Source organism: Rattus rattus, chromosome 3 (genome assembly GCF_011064425.1).
Source record: "Rattus rattus isolate New Zealand chromosome 3, Rrattus_CSIRO_v1, whole genome shotgun sequence".
Classification (NCBI taxonomy): Eukaryota; Metazoa; Chordata; class Mammalia; order Rodentia; family Muridae; genus Rattus; species Rattus rattus.
Genome location: NC_046156.1, coordinates 106,073,338 through 106,095,814, shown reverse-complemented (window position 1 = coordinate 106,095,814; position 22,477 = coordinate 106,073,338). Strand labels below are relative to the sequence as shown.

General features: G+C 34.6%; 1 protein-coding gene across 1 annotated transcript in view; it reads left to right on the top strand.

Moving 5' to 3' along the window:
- The window catches only part of LOC116895875, a 68,950-nt gene that overhangs the window by 18,257 nt on the left and 28,216 nt on the right, over positions 1-22,477 (top strand).

The following is a 22,477-nucleotide window of genomic DNA, read 5'->3' as shown; positions in this document are numbered from 1 at the left end:
AACATAAATAATTAACCCACAAAGTGACTATTTCTTCTTAAAAAAACACAAACTTGCTGTAATGTAAATCAATGAAACCCCATCATCACAGTTAACTTCAAAATATTAAAGGTCTGGTGGAAATTCGAATGAAGAAGTAAATTTCTATTTTAATAAAAAACAAACCAAAAAAAAAAAGAACAGAAAAAAAACAAAGAATACGACCAAAAACAACAACAAAAATATCTTATAAATTGAAGAGATATCAGATAATGGAAATATTTCCCCATGCTCATGAATCAGTAAGATTTATAAAATGAAAAACCTAGATTGCCGTATAATACCCTTTTGATTCTATCATTTAAAGCTGAATAAATTTTATAACACTTTTGATGTTATTAGGACAAAAAATATTATAGAATTGATTTTTTCCCACTTTCCTTGCAGTCTTCTAACATGATCCCTTGACCTCACCCATAAAGCCTCCCCAACATGACTTCCAAAACTTTAACTGAACAACTACAACACCAAGGAACATGTAAAACTAAATGGGACCTGAAACCTACACAAAGAAATGTAGGCAATTGCATTGTAACAAGTGTATGCAATTGTATCTAAAACAAGTGTATTTTTTCGATGTGGGAAAAAGATGGAAACTTTTTTTAATCCAAACTGATAGTGTCTATATTATTGGTTTGAGAAAGCTAATGCTTAGAGTTATTAATGAACAGTATATAAAGGTCTTTGTAATTTTGTTGCCATATACTTTTCCCCCTTTTGTGATGAATGACTACAGGGTTATTTATCTTTTTTGTTCTCTTTAATATATAACTTATCTTCAGACTGCTGTTTTCCTTTAGTAGAACAAGATTGTTGATGAGAAATGGCTTACTTGTTACTACGCTGTGAAATGTTTCTCCTTTTTGGCTGATATGAATGATACTTTGGCTGAGTAATAAAGTCTAGGATAGCATCTGTATTCTTTGATAACATGGAGGAGGTTGATCCAGGACCAACTGTATTTTAGAATATGAATTGAAACGTCAGGTGTTGCTCTAATGAAGTCAGCTTTATATGTGACTTGGTCATTTTCCTTCATAAAGTATTGTTTTCTTAATTCTCTCTTCAGTTATTCTTTGATTATTCTGTCTCTACTTGATGTTTTCTATGCTCCTAGTACTTTAACATGTTTATCTTTCTGATTTTGGGGAAATTGTTCTCAGAGAAACAATAGGCAAATTGTTATTGAAGCAGTTTTATTCTCATGCTTATTGTAGTGTCCTGAAATTATGAATGAGGGACCCTGTCTCAGTTGGTTCTGATTGGTTAATAAACATGTTCATAACGAGTGTCTAGGCGGTGCAGACAGAGGGAGCAGTTTTAGGATGCTTGAGAAAAGGACCAGGGAGGAAGGAGGCATGGAGATTCACCAGGACAGAAGCAAAGGAGAGTGGTTCAGGACAGAGAAGCAGCAGACATGGAAAACACAGAGTAAAAGTCGGTCCTGGAAGGCTGCCCAATTGGGTCCGGGGCAACAAAGAGGAATATAGACTTCAGCAAGTAATAACGTGGGAATATCAGAGGGGGACAGTTTAGGCACTTGTAGGGTAGGAAGTGGTCTCGCCATTGAGATGATAAAGGCATATGAAAACAAAGACTTTGTATGTGTATTTCACGTGCGAATATAAAGCATTGGGGAGGTAGGAGGAATGCGCCTCAGCCCATCAGCTTTTGGAATCACTTGAGTAGTATTTGCTGGGTACAGAAACAGATGTTGTTCAATGTGGAAGTGATAACTTACACTTAAAAATTAATTGGAAATTCACGAATGTAAAATATGACCTGTGCCTTAAGATTAAGGGGTCAACATGATAGTTAAAACTTTGTAAGCGATTATTTTAATTTTAGTAGTTTGTCACTTTTCTATTCTTCCAGTGAAAATAGTTACTACCAATGCTGTCTGCTGTACCAGTAACCTGTAAGAGCTGACCCAGCTACCTAGGAAGAACAAGCTGTGCAAACCTATAAGGAAATATTCTCCTGTTTGGTGATTATTTTCTGCTCTAAGGACACAGGGTTTGGGACACTTGATCTGAGATTAAAAGAATTTATGTAAATTTGAGAATTTTTGATGATTATTAACAGTGAGCAAAGCCTTGATGATGTAAGTTTGCTCAATAAAAGACAGGGTTACGGCTCTCTAGTTGGGAGAAAGTTAAAAGCATGAGAGGGGAGAAGGAAGAATGATTATTGAGGAGAAGCCTAAAGAATGGTGAGAAAGGAGAAGAAAATAAAGAATGATGAGAATCTTCAAGAAACAGAGTCCCTGAAATAGAAGCTTCCATCTACTGCTGGCCCCAAGTCATTCCTGAATCAGCACTGTTACCATTCCCACTAAGGACCCTCCCTATGCTGACGAGGTTCCTCAGCACTGGGTCATAGATAGAATCAGAGAATCTGGTAGACATATGCATAATTTACCATAAAATATTTCAGACCAAAGCTCAGATACAACTTTGTAAACCTGTAGGTTGCTTTCGTTATAAGCCTGAATAAAAACTTCCAGGATTATAAAATATCATAATTATGAAGTAGGTGTTCAGGTCAAATCCATGTTGGATAATCTGAGTCCTATATCTGAGGTGCATTGCATCTCCAGCAATAGGTAAACTCTTTAACACTCTAGAATACTTCCGAGGGCAATAGCCTACATTGTTTTGAGAGTCTCTTGAACAGTATCAAAGCAACAGAAAAAATAAAACTGAATGTTTATTTTTTTATGCCAAGTTTTGTTGCTATTGTAGACAGTCTATGAGCTTTTGTGGGGACATTATTAGTCAAAGTGTCATAGCACATGTGTGAGTGTGTTTGGGTGTCTGTGTGCATGTGTGTGTGTATGTGTGTGTGTAATTATGCACACATATTTGTACTATTTTTAATTTCTGTAAATAAGAGAGGAACATAAATTTTATGCTTCTTATCACTTCTCTTGCTGTTTCCCTCTCTAGAATCTCTACGTGATATGAAATGGTCCCTTTTATTTTTGACTTCTTCAGTTTTCCTTCCTTTATGTTTGCATGTAAAATTTGAAGTTAACAATCATAGATGAGAGGGAATTTTCAGTATTTGCCTTTATCAGTTTGGTATACCAACTTAAAACAATTACGATATTTATAGGTCTATCAATTTACTTTCAAGTGTCATTTCAGGTTTTTAACAATTGAATGGGCTTGTACAGTATATATATATATATATATATCACATATATATATCACAATTTTGTTTATTTATTCATCAATTTAAAAACATTTACACTGTTTCCATATCCTAAATATTGTGAATAAACTGGCAATGAACACACATTGTGTGCTGGCTCTGCACCCTGTCCAACACCCAGAGGAAGCCTGACTCACAGGTGCTGTGAAATGGACAGGATGACAGGAGAGGCCAAAACATGTAAGCCAACACCTGGAGGAACTGGATCCCCCAGGATCTAGAGACATAGGAACCTGGCCCAGCCAGTGGAACAGCTGAACATGGCCTGAACCTGGACACAGAGCACACCTGGCACGCTGGCTCTGCATCCACTATTACAACACCCAGAGGGAACCCAACTCCCAGAGGCTCTGAAATTCACAGGACCTCAGGATCCCAGGATCACAAAGGAAGCTTGACTCCCAGGAGATCTCACACAACCAGTACCACTGGAGCTCTGATGAACTCAAGATTACATTTGAGGTCATAACATTTTTCCCAATACACAGCATAACTATGACCACACAGAAATCAAGGAAACACAGAACCGTGCCCAGCCAGAGAAACGGGTTACTTCCAAGTTGCTCCACTGACTGGAGTAAACCCAGGGATCTGGATCCTCACCTACTCTTGCAACACTGTGAGAATACTTGACTCCAAGGAGCTCTAACACACCCAGGATCTCAGGACCTCAGGATCACAGGATGTGAGACTCACAGAATCACAGAAACAGCTGAACTCTGGGGAGTTCTGACACAACCAGGATCATAGGAGAGACAGGCTCCAGTCACAGACAGCAATGGGCAGGTAGCACTAGAGATAACCAGAGGGCAAGAGGCAAGCACAAGATTGAAAACAACAGAAACCAAGGCTTCTTGGAATCATCAGAACACAGTTCTCCCAATACAGAAAGTCCTAAACATAACAAAGGCAATATCGAGCAAACCAGTAGGCACCTTCAAAATAAATGGACAGAAAGTTGAAGCAATCACACTAAAACCAGGGACTAGACAAGGCTTCCCACTCTCTCCCTACTTATTCAAATATAGTACTCGAAGTCTTAGCAGAGCAATCAGACAAAAAAAGTACCTTAGTGTTTGGTCTACCATCTGCAAAAGCAGTTTGTTTTTTGTCCTAGGAAATAAAGCGATAATTTTACAATTAGTAATACGTTCTCCAATCCTGGCTCCAGTGTAAAGGCATGTTTATAATAACTAATTTGATTCTCACAGTAGTCTATTGAAATAAAGACATTTTCTGTCTTGATTCCTCCAGATCATGTGAACTAACTTTTAACTCAAAAGTGGGTTCATGGAAAGTACTCATGGTAGCAATGTTCAATACCAATTCCTAAAACTTCAAAGTTGTCACGTGAGGAGAGGTATGCTCTGAACTGCCAGGACAATGTTTTATGCAAATTTTCAATATCCAAGAAATAAGAAAGGATTATATTCCTGACTATCTAATTGTTTTGCAGACGATGACGATGACCACAAAATTTTGTTGTCAACTTGTCAGACTTCAAGCTAAAATCTATGAACGCTCTGATTTTCAACAGTGTTATTATTTCCAATATATACATTATGTTCCTTAAAACTTCTCTCAATGTTTTAACATCGATTTTGATTAGGAAGGAATGAAGCTAAAAATATGCTCATTTACTTCTAATTTTCTTTATCATGAAACTAGGTTGGTACATTTTGTAAAGTAACTTTATGTTATTTTTTGAAATGTTTGGTGACCACCACTGACTGCTGTTTCTCGTTCACACTTTGGTTTCCGGGGATCTTAAAGTATGTCTAAGTAAAATTTTGGTGTCATTGTACATAGTTCTTGAAAGATAAAACATGATTTGGGCAGAGTGATATTCATATAGGAAATATATACATGAAATTTTAAATCATATGAGTAGGGCACAGTAAAAAAAAACCTACAAAAATAGTAATCACTCCATTATTACTGGAAAGTATGTTATTTGGAGAAAAAATGTTCAGCAGCATATGGAAGTGTTCAGAGCAGAGAAAAAAGAGAAAAAGACTTTGTATGAACAAGGCTGTCTGGTGCAGAATGGAGAATATCTGAGTAGAAAATGGGAGATGCCTGTGGTAGGAAGAAAAACTCACCCTCAATAAAGTAGAGGACATTCTAGAGCATAGATTTGATTCTGTATTTCTTTTATTACTTGCACTACAATGTATTTTCTTACAGTTAGAATTACGTAGCAGACAATCTCCATGAAAAAAGTTGTAGTTTGATAGACTTGTGCTATCTTCATTAGTTTTGTGTAACTACACACATCAGTTGAAATACAGTTTGCAAAAGGCATAATTTGATACTATCACTCAAATTCCTTTGTTTTAAAATCATAAACCTTCTAAGATTACATGATCGTTTTATGAGGATAATGTACATAACGTATACTGTGTTAATTATGAGATTTACACATTGTCTCCCAGGTTGGTTCATTCTCCATGCTTTGAGTCTCTAGGGTTTACTACAAAAACGTTACTATACACTCATAAATATGTATTCTTTATTGTAGACCTCAGTGTTGTCTGACTTTCAGCATTCTGAATTTATCTCACTTAAGCACATTTATCTTTAAAGTAACTTGTGAGTTTTGTCTCTGTTAGATATTAAGGGCCACAGAGTTCATGGTATCTGAATACTGAATTTTTCTTGTTGACCTTTGATTGATTCAATGAACTAGGTAGTAAGAATCTTCAGGGTGAATATATATTACAAAATGTTTTTCAAAGTATTCCTTCAAAATGCAGATATCTACCATCTACCCATCCATCTATCAATCTGTATATCTATCTCAGTGTTTCTATTTATGAAATATGAATATATATGTAAAATATATACCATACACACACAAACACACACACACACACACACACACACACACACACACACACATATATATGCTTTAAAACCAAAGGGTAGAAGGAAAAGAAAATGAAATGCATGTGTCACATTGTCAAAACATGCCATCTCTACTAATACATCATAACATTCTGTCAGCCTGACTGCTACAGAGTCCTCAGACTTCAGTAGTTGGTCAACTAACTGCTGTATGTAGTTCAGTATTGCCTGCTGGAAACGAGAAGAAAATTTTACATTGATTCAGAGTTCTCCATTCCATATTTTCTCACCATAAAGGTAATTTCAATAACAAATGTGATACTCATAATTGACTTATATTATTTGGAAGTGGTCTGTCTTGATTTGTTCAGACTATGTGAAGTAATTCAAATCACCAGTGTCTTGGAAAGCTATTTATGTTAGGAATGTTCTCTACCAATTCTCTACCAATCACTAATTCCTTAATGATAGACAGTTATCATGTGAGGAGAAGAATGCATTATCATAAACAGGAGAAAAGTTTCTGCAAACCTTCAAAAATATCTGACCAGTTTAAGAGTGAGAATTATTTTATGCTCAAACAAGTTGTTAACGCACCATGATTGCAAAGATTTTTTTTGTAACCTCAACCCACAGTAGAAGAATTCTGGTTTTCTGCAAATTGTTTTCAACAAAATTTAACAGAATTCTGATAAGATAGGTACAACCCTCCATTCATTATTTGCTTTCAATTTTATTTAATGAGGAACTGAATTTTTCCTAATATTTTAACCATATCTTTACATTATTGTTGAATAAATATAAGGACTGCCATTAACTGCTGTCTTTCTTTGACTCTAATTCTCAGGGACCTTAAAGGCTTTTTAAGTAAAAGTAATGGTGTCTCTCCACATTTCTTGAAAGAGGTAATATACGATTTAATCAAAATTTCCTTCTGTTAAGTAAATGTATATTTTAAATATTCAAACTGTGTTGCAGGACACAGTAGACAAACCATCAAACGAGTAGTCAGTATAATAATAGAGGGCAGGCTTTGATTATAGATGAGAGAGTGCAATATACAGAGCTCAGGGCAGAGAGAAAAACAACTTTATGTGACCAAGTCTGTCCATGAGAAAAGGGAGAAAATCATGAGAAAAATTAAAACTAGCAGGGCCAGAATAAAGTTCGCCTTCATAAGGAATAATACTCTAGAACGTTTAGAGAGTTTCCATCCTGTAGAACAAGACAGAAAGTTAGGAAGGGATTGGATATCTAGATAGGAGATTGAGTCTGGCATCTGGATATCTAAAATTTTTAAGACATAACTAGTTAAATAATTAATTAAAACTAATTTTCTTCACATCTATTCATGGAAGCTTATAAATGGTTATTTGTGGCATTTGAATACATAAATTTCTTTATGATATTCTCTTATTTACAGTACTTCAATATATCACTCATGTGAAATCAGAATTAAGCAACAGCAAATTTTTACAGAGAACTTTAATTTGATACAATTTTACTCTTAATAAGTACTGAATTATTACATATAGTTTGCAGAATGAATAATTAAACTGTTGTCAAAATTCTATCTTTTTAAAAGATATAGACATTCTAATTTCATATGATCTTTCTAGAATGGTGACATTTCCCTTTTACACTTCGTGAATAATTCTGAGATTTATAGAGTATCTCTCAGGTAGTTTCAATTACAATTCTTTGTCTCTAGGATATATTCTATAACATTTACTATATATTATTAATTGTGGGGTTGGGGATTTGTCTCAGTGGTAGAGTGCTTGCCTAACAAGTGCAAGGCCCTGGGTTTGGTCCCCAGCTCAAAAAATAATAATAATAATAATTGCGTGTCCTCCTCTGTATCCTTCAGAGCAGTATGCCTTCACAGAAATGTGTGAAGGTTTCTGATTCTCTGTCAGGAAAGCACATTCCAATTAAAATTCCTTGTGATTTTGTGTCTATTCAGCTCTAAGGTTCACAGTGTTAATGTCGTCTCCATGCTACCTTTTTCATAAGGAGCCTTATGTTGAAAAAAATAAGAATTGACAATCTTCCAGGATTCACATGCATTTCACAATATTCCTCTTATCATACACATGTCTATCTATCTATCCATCCATGTATCTGTCTTCTCTCTCATCTATATCATACAGCTATGTCTATATCTATATGTATACTTATAGTTGTGAAAATGTTATTCATTACAAATACTGGTGGTTCCACTTGTGTATTCCATGTTTTAAAGCTACAGGGAGAGAAATGGAATGCACATGTCACTTTGCCAGATGGCATGAGCCTTAGAATATTGACATCACAATGGTTCTTCAGCCTGACAACTACAGAATCCTCAGACTTCAGTTGCTTTCTAGCCACTGCAGTCACCAGTTTGGTGTTTAGAGGCAGAGAGGCGAAGGAAAAATTCACATTGTTCGATAAATTCTTCATTGCAGGCTCGTCTAAAAAGGTATGTATTTATATAATTTGATTCTCATGATAGACTTATGGTATCAGGAAGTGTTCTGTCTTGATTCTTCCAGATCATGTGAAATAACTCTCAGCTAAAGTGGTTTCTTGAAAAGGTAATCATTGTAGCAATCGTCAATACCAAACTTCTACAGAAACAAAGTTATCACATGGAGAGGGGTATGTTTGAGCTACAGAGGAGAATAATTTGGGTAAATTTTTAAAAACTGTACAAGTTAGAAATGAGGATTACTTTATTCTCAACCCATGTACATTACCCACCATGACTGCAGATAAAGTTTTTAAGAAACTGGTAAATCTAACCCACAATCTAAGAATTCTCTGCTTTTCATGAAATTGTTATTTTTTCCATCACACCTTGTATTCATTGGAATCTAATTCTCAAATTTAACATTGACTCAGATTAGAAATGCACAGCTTTCATGACATGGTCATTTACTTTCAATTTTGTTCATCATGAAACTGAGGTAATACTATTTTTAAACATATTTATCATTATTGCTTGATGTGTGTGATGGCAATCATAGCTGTTCTGTGTTTGAGGCTTTGATTCATGTTTGTCTTAAGTCCTTTAAAAATGAAAGCTAGGGCATTACTGCACAAATTCTTTGAAAGATGTAATATACATATATTATATTACATATTGTGGGATGAATTACTGTCACTTGAGTAACTTCGTATTTTAAATATCTAAACTGAATGAGCAGGGAAAGTAAAGGAACCACCAAAGCAGAAGCCACTGCATTATTAGAGTAGCAATTTTATTATGGTTAAGAGAGAAAAATGTTCAGAGGCATCTGGAATATTTCAGGACATAGAGAAAAGAAACAGGTTTGATATGATCAAGTCTAGGAAAAGAGAAGGAATACAATCAGAAGAGAAAAAAGGAGATAGGTTGGTCAGGAAAAAGGACTCACAGAGAGGAGGGGGGTTCTAGCACGTATTAGGAGTTAGTATGATGAGGAAGGGGACAGGATGTTGGAAAAGAACAGAAACCTAGATGGGGATTTTAAATTTATATAAAGTATGTTTAGCCCCTTCAGGAATAAAGAAGGTCAGAATGGGAATTGATATTCTATAAGAACAAGTCAATGGAGAGTCATATGTCCCTTTTGCCACAAGGGAAATATGTACCTTTGTTAGACAAGACCAATTTCACAAATTTTTGATGAATGCTTATTTTTTTTTCATTTTTGTTATTGTTGTTGTTGTTCTTCTTTTTTTTGTTTGTTTTTAATCTATTTGTTTGTTACCATCAGGAATCTTCCTTTACTGTATCTTGAGCTGGACCAAGCCTGGCACTTCTAAGTCCCTCCCAGAGACCTAACTAAATCATCTAGATAACCTGATTATTTCTTCACATCTACTATGTTAGCTAACAAAGATTTAGTTATGGCATTTTCTCAGAGTACCATATCTGATATCTGTCATATCATATATCTACATTAGTATTCAAAATAATTTCAAATTTTTGGTTATAAATTAGCAGCGTACTAACTTAGTTGGATGATATCACCACAACTTTAGGATCCACATTAAAGTGTTGCAGCATTTACAGTTTGAGAACTATTTCTCTAGATGCTTCCATTTACACTTCTTCAAACTATCCCCATGACTCTTCAGAAAAGATTCCCACTTCTGAGAAGATCCCAGTTCTTCAATATGTTCCCCATAGTTTCCTTCATACATGACATATTTTCTGTTACATTTTAAAGCTGTCTATAGCTCAACAGAATCATGCTTGGAAAATTGAGTCTGTATTTTAACACCATTTACCCTTTGAAATAGAGTATGAATACCGGTCTTATAACTTATCCACTGAATACTTTCTCTGCTAGGTGGAGTTCTGTATGAGGAGCTTTTTTTTCCAACATGGAAATGATTGAGGAAGATGTGGGAGAAGAAAATCGAGCCGTGGTTTGCCAAGGTGCCGCGGTTCTCCGAAGAGGCTGGAAAAGAAATAAACGATATCTCACCCTCTTCACTGATGTTTTGGTTATATCCAGTAAACTGTAAGTATAAACATCATGCATTCCTTACTATAAGAGGCCGCACATGGGAAAAGATTTAATGTACAAAACTATTTAAACTAGCCATTATTTTTGAGAGTATAATTACTTCACTACTCTCTTTCGTTTTCCTCTTCCATGTCCTTCCATAGATCCCTCCTTCTTCTCTTTTAAAATCATGGCTTTGTGTTTTTTATTACTTGTTCTTACACATTATTTCATATGGAAGCTAACTTAAGATACACATATATAATAGATATGTATGTACACATATAAATGTATACTTTCTAAGTATTTAAATATAGCATGCTCAGTCAGTATAATACTGTGTGTATTTGTGTTTTCAGGAAGGTATATTTGGCATTAGATAAGCAACTATGTGATTTTCCTAGGGGTGGGATGCTCTCTTACTCTCAAATTTCCTTAGTGGCCTTTACTTCCTTGAGTAGGGTTGATGCTTAGTTGACTAACCCTACATAATTGCAATTTTTTTGACACATTACTTGGGCACATTTAAAAAATGAATTAAGGTATTACTCTGTTGTTTGAATCTGGCAAAAGATTAGCGACAAGCTACCAAGGAGACTGTTATGCTAGCATGTGTCCACAGTTCTAGCATTTTTAAAACTAACTTATGAGTATTACAACTCATTATGAGAGACTTGTGAAATATACAGGGACGCATTTCTCTAAATAAAATAATAAATCCATGATAAGCAGGAGCCTTCTTGCTTGGTGTTTACAAATACAGTATAGAAGCAAGACGGTTGGTCATAAGGGGGTACACATGTAAGTCTCCTGACTTCATAGCTTCCACATTAGCATGAAGAGACAGGAAGCAACTCCTATCCCTCCACTAATCAAGGAAACTGCTGGTACTAAGTCTTGCTTGGTGATTCTGCAGACACTAGAGAAAAGTGAGCTGATTGAATGAAGCTGTGTACATGGTTATATTGCAATTTATGGCCATAGAGGGGTTTTCTGGGACCACATCATATATAATCTCCACTGGTCATGATCATAGCCTTCTATTATTCTAGAAGGTGTGATGTTGCTGCTGACATTATCACTTTAATATTTTAAGTGCTGTTCTCATAAGTACATAAAATTATCAGACATCAATGACATAGTCTATAACATTTTGGGGGGTAGGGGTTGTAATTTTCTGAGAATCAGTGAATTATTTTCCAGAAGATCCATTTCACAGATTGTGAGAAAAATAAAATATTCAGGTGAGAGTTCTTCTGTACATTATAAATACACCAACTGGGTACATTTTTCCTGCAACCCTGATCAGTCATGTAAGCTCCTTCAAAGAAAATAGTTAGTGACTTATTGAAGCAGGCTGAATATAAGAGAATTGACTGGCTGTCTATCAATCTGTCCATCTTTCTTGATTCTCTACACAGCTCCCTACTTTCCACACTGGAAAATCTTCACACTTTATTTTAAAATATAGCTATCAACTTATCTGAAAAGAGAAAAAAAACTGATCATTTGCCATATAAGTGGAGTTGCTGGAAGGAAGTCAACTTCATTTTGTGTTGTGAGAATAAAGGAAACAGCAATGATTGGTTTCTTAAAGGCAGTTTATAGGGTCCCTTCTGTCGGGTTGCCATAGTAATTAAAACTATTTTTAGATTCACATTCACATTATAGAAAGAAGGTTATCAAGCTTATAAGAAATGATTGTCATTATTTCCATTTTCAATGAAGTTTATCTCTTAACAGACCATGGAATGAGAAGTTTTAGGTTCAAATATTTCTTGGAAATTTTGATTTTTATATAGGTATATATATATACATTTAGATGTTTTCAATGGTGAATGTAAATAATAGATATAACTGTCTCATATTACTGAGAAATGTGTGTATGTATATCTTGAAGTTACATGTTACATGTTACATGATAGCGTGTATTTTGACTATAGCATGTAACATCAGATTACATGAGGAATCTTTTTTTGTAGTGCAATTAGTCTTCACATGTTTCCAATATTAAAGGATTATATACAGGATTATTTGGAGCATGGCTTATTCTTGTGATATTCTGTCCCCAGAATTAGAGAGGGAGTCATTTATATCTTCAGTTGTGTAGCCACATATTAGAACACGAGTATTCGAAGGAAAGTTTAATACCTGGGTTTACACAGCAAACACACCAGATTATATTATGTCCATCATTAAAAAATTCCAAAAAAATCCTTGAATGTGGGTTGGAGATCTGTCAGGAGATAGAATGGAAAGGAAAATTGAGGAAAAAAATCATTAAACACACTGTATTTTTATGGAGAATACTCAAGAGCAAATTATCCATAAAAGGAATGAAAAAAGAAGAAAATTTATACCTCAAAGATGATTGTTTGTTAAAAATACTTCTAAAAATACCAGTATGTTTGATAGGAATACATGCTTCTGATTATTTGGAAAAATTATTGGTAGAAAGAATCGTGTTTTTGGTTACTTGTGTGATATGTACTTTGTGGGTTTCCTAAAGGAGCAACTGGAAAGAGGTAATTGATTCATTTAGTACAGGGAGATGCACAAGAGAAAATGGATTTTTGTAAGTCAAACAATAGTTTTGATTTTATTCTAGAAAACTTGTTACATGTAATTAATAAGAATAAAAGTCTTGAAATAATGTTCTTTGTGTATTATGAGAAAAAGCAAAGCAATATGGTTGTTACTTAACTAAATCCAGGTAAGAAATATTGAAATAGGTCACTTTCTAAAAATGAAGCTCTGCCTGCATATAGAAATGGATGTGTCCTCCTTTGCTCTGGGGCAGGCAGAACTGGGTCTTACCACAATTCCAACTGCCATGCAAATTAAACTAACGGAGATATTTGATTCTCTTTTTAGGAATAAGAAGAAGTTTAAAGTAAAGCATGTCATTCCATTGACTTACCTGTGGCTTGGTGATGAAGTGGACATATTCAGGACAGACAACAGCCCTGCTTCCAAGTCCATTTGCCTGTATTGGCCTATGGGAAATGCTGTTGTCACCTTTTGGTAAGAACTAGATTTCTGACCGGTGATCACAAGAGGATTGTTTCAGAATTTCTGGGTCGAATTAATGGTGTGTAATTCACTTCCCAGTGAATGAGTATACTCATTCTAAAATTCCCCAATTAAAAAACAATAATCAGGCTATGGCTATTGGTGACCATTGAAGAATGTGTATCTAGTAACTTCTTTCACCAAAGATTTTCATCATCCCAAAATGTTTGCAAAACTAGAATCAATTTTATTCTGTGTGCATATAGGAGGCCAACTCAACTTTCCCACTTCTATGATGACCCTAGGTTTTCTATCCTCTTCACCATATACATTTCTACACGTAGGTACGTGATTTCTGTTCTGATTTCTGATGTCCATCAAGACTCCACAAGAGCTGTGGGGCAGGACAAAAGTGCATTGTCTTCTAAGAAAAATGTTGACAGGACAAGGTGTTACTATATCCCAGACATTCTTCTCCCCAAAATGATCTGATTTTATCTGTGTTTTAAAAGTGCACACATGTATAGTATAGTATAGTATATTAAAATGTGACATATACTTTCTACACACACATTTTCTTAAAATTTGTATTAACTTGAATGATGAAAAATTACTCATGCAATACACAAGTATTTAAATTTCCGTGTAGCAGATTATCACTGTTGTCTATAGTCAATTAAAAAGGACTAGTGTCATTAGACCGTCAGAGTCAGGTATAATTTGCAGAGTTAAGGAAAATTTCAAATTTGCATTCTTAATTTTCATGAAAAGATGTGCTCATGGCATATTGATATTATCTTGAGTGCAGTGTGATTTGAGCTATTTTCATTCTTCTGTCCAAACTCTTAGTGTCATCACATAGTTGATTCAAATAAAATAAACAAAAGTTTTATGAGAATTCTGAGCTCTGCGAGTTTGCTCTTTACATGGAAAAGCATTTGTCATAGACGCTGCCAAAAGATATCACCTTTTGTTTTTCTCTGAATATTTTCTACTCCTCTGGTTTAATATCTAAAGGTGGTTATTTAATGCTTAGTGTTTCTCCCTTATCGAATATGAGAAGTATTATATTTAGAAATGGTAAAGTGTCATATGACAGCTTTTCCAGTCCAAAATATTAGGCCCTTAGGAAGTGGAGTCATGTGTAGACTACCAAATACAACTATACCATAATTAATGGCCACAAACTTAAGATATTTTTATGCATAATAACCTTAAAATTCTTACCACTTATCACAACTCTAATTTTTTTCAATTTTACAGTTCCATGGAAGAGACCATTTGGTGGAACTTCTTTCTACAAAGGTATTTTACTTCCGTTCATATTTTAATTCTTGGTGATGTAGGACTGGCAGTATGTGTTTCAGTTTCTGTATGTTTATTTGATAGTCTGTCTCAAAATCAGCTGTTAATTAGATGGTGAATGAATAATGCTTTATATTCTCCTGTCCATTGCTTATTTTATTAATTTCGAGGAAGTTCTGCATGTATTATTTCCTCATTGTATTGGAGTAAACACTACTCTCAAGTCTTAACTTCAAATTTCACTAAGTAGATGTCAGTCTAGCATGCTCATTCAAACCATCTGCTGCTTCCTCCTTTGAGGTCAAGCAGATTTCTGCCATTCTGTTTGTTTCAGACACATCATTTTCAGGACTGGATATACTACTTAGGTCAATGTGCTATTACCTGACTCTGTCTTAGTTTCTGAAACATTTTTGAGTGTTCACCAGTCAAATGATGAATATTGATGAACTTATTTTCTTGTATAGAAAGCTAAGATGATTCTGAAAAAACATTAAGGGATTAGCTTGAAAAAAGGTACTAATTCATTTTGCTGTATTGTATGATATGTTTCATTTGACAGATCCATTCGAGATGCGAAAAAGCAGAACAAAATAGATTTATCCCTGCAGATATCCACTGAGGACATTGCACACTGTGACACTGTATGTGAATTCAAATGAAAACTACTATTCCAAGTTCATGACTAGGAGAAAGACAGTTTGTAAAGTAATGGAAGATGGAGACATAAGAAGAGCATAGATGGGGAGAGGAAGAGAAGGAGAGAGGGAGAGAGGGAAAGAGAGGGAGAGCCTGAGTGAGGGAAAGAGGGAGAGAATTTAGGCAGTATTTTGTGGATATTCTGTCTGTATTCCAGGCAGACATAGGACATTCATATGTAATATGGGGAAAACAACATGAAACCAGACTGATTCATGTACTAGAGTCCCGAAAAGAGGAAATAATTTTTGTTAAATCACTGAAAATTGACTCAGATAGTTCCAACAGCATATAATTCCAAATGAAGTATTATTACTACAATTAAACTGCCCTGTCCTGCAGCCTTATTGCTTATATGTCGACTTGTGTGGTGTTTGCATTATTCCTTATTAATCTTAAAATATTTATGACTAGTAAACCATTCTTGTTATATGAGATTATCATAAAGATTTACAGTTTCTCTCGATATCTAACTGTTCGGTGATATTTTAGCTCTTTATCTCCATCCTGTGCTCTTTCTCTATGGCTGTTACTGTGCAGCCTCACAGCTGCATTTGAACACCAGCTACAAAATCATGGCTTTTTATCCTCATATTCATTTGAATAATTAGTCATAAGGGTATCGTTGCACATAACTACTGTTCAAAAATCAACCTTATAAATTTAACAGTGGTGTGTGTGTGTGTGTGTGTGTGTGTGTGTGTGTGTGTGTGTATGTATGTGTGTGTGTTCATCTTTGTGTACAGTGTTTAGGATAAAACTCACAACATCACACATACTATACAGTAGTTCTATCATTGAGTTAGATTTAAGGATCTATTGAATAATTTTCTATTTTTTAATGCTTATATTATTGTCTACTTTCCAGTATTGGGTTTAGTGCTGATCAAAAATTTAACTATTATGTAGCATGCAGAGCATTGAAGATATTTGTAGTGTAAAACAGAATAGACTGTGGCTCAGGAATCACCATCTCTGTCTTTCATAATTGATAATGGGTATGAAATGGACCTAGAGTCAGTGTTCTTACACGTCACTGTGGATACTGTGAAAATAATGACGACATTTTAGATCACCAAGCAATTTCTTCTTCTTACCAAGTCTACGTTATACAAAACAGTAATTAAATATAGTATAAAATAAATTTCGAGTCAGTGACATGAATCAGGAAACAATAACTAACTTGGTTGACCATTTGTGCCCTCAGGACACTGAAGAGTAGAAGAGCACAGCATCCCATAGGGAAATGTTCTCTTGCCTCTGCTGTTTAACTTCAGCTGTGGCAAACACTTAGCATTTTACATGAACAATATTTCATTAGACGTTCAACACTATTGTGACTTAGATCCAATTCCTTTAAAATGAACATTTTTACTAATTTTCTCCCATGACTCTAGTGCTTTAATATTTTATCCTCGTATAATTACTGAATACGTTTTGTGTGGTTCAGAAGATTGGAATACATAATTTTTAGTTTTTATTCATGTTATGATAATTTTTATTTCCTTTTTGTCCTTTAAGAGATATTATCAGATCTCAAAACATTCTTCTACCTTTCTTAAATATCATCCATTATTTTCTTTCTCCATGTTCCCTAGTGAGTATTCAAAATATATGAACCTTTATGTATATAGGTATATATATTATAAATATTAATATATATGCCAATTTCTTATTGGTTTTCTTTGATTTTCTCTTTATAGTTCAGTCTTTTCCTTTTATAGTTTGAAAATTCTTTGAATCATCAATGAATTTGATTACTCTTAAGATAAACCTATAAAGGTTTTCTATAGATATATTAGGAAAATGTTTCCACGATTTTTATTTTAGAATTTTTCCACCTAATTTTTTTCTTACTCTTAATATTGAATGTAGATCCACACAGCTTATATTTTAAAGAACATTGATGCAGATGATTTTAGAATTATCTTTATTTGGTAATTTCATATAAGTACAGAAATGCCAAATCACATGCACAATTCCAAGATATCATCAATCCTTTCCCTCAATTAATGTTCTTTCCTTCTCTTGACTTCAACAATTAACAAATTGTTGACTTTTGGTCTTAGTATTGAATAGAAAAGAACTGCATGGTCATCATGAGTCACTGCTCATGCCAGGACTGGGGGAAAGCATTTTAATACATGCCTACATGACTTTAAGTAATGTGTTTTGAAATTCATACATTGTTAATAATAGTATCACCAAACTGCTTCAAATCTAGTCTATTAATATGCAATTTCAGTATTTACAGTTATTATTTCTATCTAGAGATAGAGTTAAATATATTTATATTAACTATATTTTTATTTATCTTTGAACAATTAAAACATTTTATTCCTCATGGAAGGAACATGTGAGCTATTACAAGGTTGTTATTCTCTCTTAAAACTGCAAAGCTTCTGTAAGGCAAAGGTCCTGTTGTTAGGACAAAACGGCAACCAACAGATTGGGAAAAGGTCTTTACCAATCCTACAACTGATAGAGGGCTTATGTCCAAAATATACAAAGAACTCAAGAAGTTAGACCTCGGGGAGACAAATAACCCTATTAAAAATGGGGTTCAAATCACAGAAAAACACACATTGTATGCACTGCTTGATAAGTGGCTATTAGCCAAAATGCTTGAATTACCCTAGATGCACAGAACACATGAAACTCAAGGAGAATGACCAAAATGCGAATGCTTCACTTTTTCTTTAAATGGGGAACAAGAATACCCTTAGCAGGGAATAGGTAGGCAAAGTTTGGAACAGAGGCAAAGGAAGACCAATTCAGAGCCTGCCCCACATATGGCCCATACATATACAGCCACCAAACTAGATAAAATGAATGAAGCAAAGAAGTGCAGGCTGACATGAACCGGATGTAGATCTCTCCTGAGAGACACAGCCAGAATACAGCAAATACAGAGGTGAATGCCAGCAGCAAACCACTGAACTGAGAACAGGACCCCCGTTAAAGGAATCAGAGAAAGGCCTGGAAGAGCTTGAAGGGGCTCGAGACCCCATATGTACAACAATGCCAAGCAACCAGAGCTTCCAGGGACTAAGCCACTACCTAAAGACTATACATGAACTGACCCTGAGCTCCAACCTCATAGGTAGCAATGAATATCCTAGTAAGAGCACCAGTGGAAGGGGAAGCCCTGGGTCCTGCAAAGACTGAACCCCCAGTGAATGTGATTGATGTGGGGAGGGCGGTAATGCGGGAAGAATGGGGAGGGAACACTCATAGAGAATGGAAGGGGAAGGGGTTAGGGGGATGTTGACCTGGAAACAGGGAAAGGGAATAACAATCCAGATGTAAGTAAGAAATACCCAATTTAATACAGATTAAAAAAAAAGAAAAACAAAATTCCTTACAGTTCTGTTGTTCATCATGAATCAAGAAATATTTAAGCATATATAACTACCAGTTATATTTTCGTTTCCATGCTTTAAAACCTTACTTGTAAAAATATTATATTTAAAATCTCTTTGTCATGAAATCTGATTGATAAACAAAATTACCATTAGGAAGAGACGTACACATCTTTGCAATCATTAATTGGACATTAGTACGTTTCTAATGGCCTGAAAACAAAATATTTTACAATAATGTGAATTAAAGTCCTATATGAATAGTTACTCTATTTCTTTTGTGGAATTCTTTATAATAAAAGTTTGTTATGTTGAAGTTATACAGATGTTTTCAGATATTCAACAAAATATCAGAAGCTTTACTTTAAATGTGCTAAGCTCACACTGTGTGTGTGTGTGTGTGTGTGTGTGTTGTTGTGTGTGTGTGTCTGTGTGCAAGTGTGTATGTTTATCTGTGTTCCTGTGTGTATGTGGTATTTGAATTGTTGTACATATTTCAATATGCCATGTTGATGTAAGAAGGAAACTTACAGGTGTTTACTTCCTTTTATTTCATATGATTTCTGAGGGCTGATCTATATTTTCATCCACAGATGATTAATTTTATATTCTGAACAAAACCGTAAATTGTTTCCTTTCTTTTTACATTACAACTACAAGATCAGAGATGTTTTTTCATATTCTAAGATGCTTTAGCATTATGGTTAGCCTCTGCATAGCAAGATGCCAAATCAGTTAGTGTACGTTATCCTTTTCATAAAATTCTACTAAGCTGACATATAACATTAGGGTCTTGGATGAATCTTCAGAACCACTCTAACAAACACTCACAAACACACACACACACACACACATACAAACACACACATATACACATACACACACACTCATAATTTTCAATGTAATAGGTTATGCCTAGCAGTTGATTAATAAAAAGTAAAAATTAAAAAGCAATGAATAAAACCTGTGAAAGAGGTGGCTCTTTTCAAGGGTGTTGTTATGGATAGGGAGAGAGCACTTGTGCTGTGTTTCTTATTGTAGGGACTGTTTCCTAGAAACTTAAAATCCTTATCAAAGATATATGATACTATAGAAACTAACTTCATAAAAATATACTTATCTACTCACTGTCTGTTTATGTATTAGATTTCTAGTACATCAGTGGTTTCTTCCCTGATTACTATGCTTTGATTTCATGCTATTTTATTCTTGCTGTCTTCTTAGGTCTTTGGAGCAGAATCTGAATATGAGAGGCAGTAGAGAGCTAATAGTACAAATAACTTTTTTCTTCCTGGGAGTGTTAAGACATGGAGTCTTGTTTGTAAATATACATTTTGGATTCCTAGATCTATCACCATAAAAGATTTCAACACTCTATATCTATATACCATTTTAATATTTACAAACCCTGATATGATAAGAGAACTCAGTAATTATAATTATTATAAAAATAATTGTGCTGCTTCTCATCCTCATTTCCCTAGAACTGTGCACATGTAGCACATGGAAGTAGGGTCTAATGATGGAAGTCCAATTGGGAGGTAGCAAACGTCTCTTCTCTCTTTTTAAGAGTCCTCCCTGGCTAACTTCTGCCATAATTAAAGAAAAATCAGGATGCTTAGCTCTAGCACGCATGGCATCTCAGTCACCCTTTATCATACACAACCTGTGACAGTTATGTTTGATATCTCAGTACCCAAGTATTAATTTTAAGATAAATATGTTAGAGAGAGTGTCTTCCAGACTTATCTAATGGGAAGAAAATGTTATATATTAGAGGAGTTATCACAGATTATAAGTTGTAAATAATGATTACATCATAGTAACTTTTTCATCATGAGCTTTCAGGTTATTTTATAGCATTTTTTCTCTCTCTACATTCTATAGCCTCTATATGTAAAAGCTACAAACTTCGATACAGTGAATGACATAATGAGCAAGTTACTACCAATGATGAGAAAACATGTAAGTTACTTTCAGTCTACTTTGATTTAAAATGGAATTTTGCTTTTGAGATTCACATATGTGGAAATGTGTAAATACAGAAGAAATTTGATCACGATACATTGACATATAGACTTTACAAATGCCTCCGTTTTTATGTGAAGGTATCGAAGACATAATAATAGTCCTGCGAGTGATATTTTTCTTGAATTCGTGTCTACTTTTATGTGAAATGAACTCATAGCCCAGTGGTTTGAGCTATATGCTTAGTTTACTGGATAATAAACATACATTGTAATAAATTGTGATTAATTTGTCACATGCTCACACCTCACTTAAAGGAAACCAATGTTAGAGGGAAGAGTTTTCTTTCATCTTTTCTTTTTTTATGAAAATTAGACTATACTCCCTATTTGGGATATAATTCTGTCGTCTTTCCCATTTCTTCTTGTTTTAATTTCTCGGTTTGGAGGTGTAAGTGTACATATTCTGGTGTATTTATTTGTAACTTTTAATAAGTCTGGAATGAATGTGTCTGTTTTTTATATCCTTTCTGCATACATATCTGTATATATCTTTGCTTTTCTATTTTGAAATGTGCATGTGTAGCTCTGTTTAACTGTGTATGTGTGAGTGTTGTGATGGGTTTGCGTGTACATGTCTATGACTTTCTGTGAGTTTGTAAAATGAGAATCTACATGTTACTCTGTCTCTCTGTCTCTATGCCCCTCTACCTCTCCATTCCTCCCACTCTCTCTCACACTTTTTCTCTTTCTGATTCATTATCAACTCTCTGTGTATGTTGGGGTGTGGATGGGTAGTTGGTGGTGTGTCTGCTTGTGTGTTTTTAGTGTCTAATTTAATAATTAAAAACTTTATGGGACAATGTCATTGGTTTTAAATAAGACTCTACAAGAAAATACTATTAATAATTCTAGTTAGAGCCACTCCTGGAGGGTACTCAATATTTCAACATAATGTTCTATTTAGATGGTTGTTACAAATGGATGATTCACACTGTGTGTACTAAATATATTCCAGAACTTCTTTTCAGCATTGGGTCTATTTTCCAGGATAGACATGTGTCCTACATCTCCACAGACAGGACATCTCTCATTGAAAGCCAAAAGCTGTTTTCATTTGTAGGCACACAAAAAGACTCTCTGTTTTTACTATTTTGTTCACTGTTGTTGAAGTTCTCCTATCTTTGGAATGACACTTTGCTAAACTTATCATAGTCACTGTGATTATGTGCATCTGTGAGCACTAGGTTGTGTGCTCATGTTAAGTTGAAGTTCAATATTCCTCACCCAGTATGCACAGATGTAAGAAATTATAATAATATTTATCTTGGTTAGTGCTATGGCTGAATGCAACTTCTTATTTTATTGTGGATTAGTAGATCAAGGCTCCATCAAAGAGGAAAGGCAAGTGCCCAAAGGTTTTCTCCTGAACTCAGTCCTGTTTGCTCAAACCCGTGTTCAGAAGACATATCATTAATACTGGTCTAAATAATTTCCCTGCTATACAGCTAGATATGATAAGTAAAGGAAATTCTAGACTCTCCAAGAC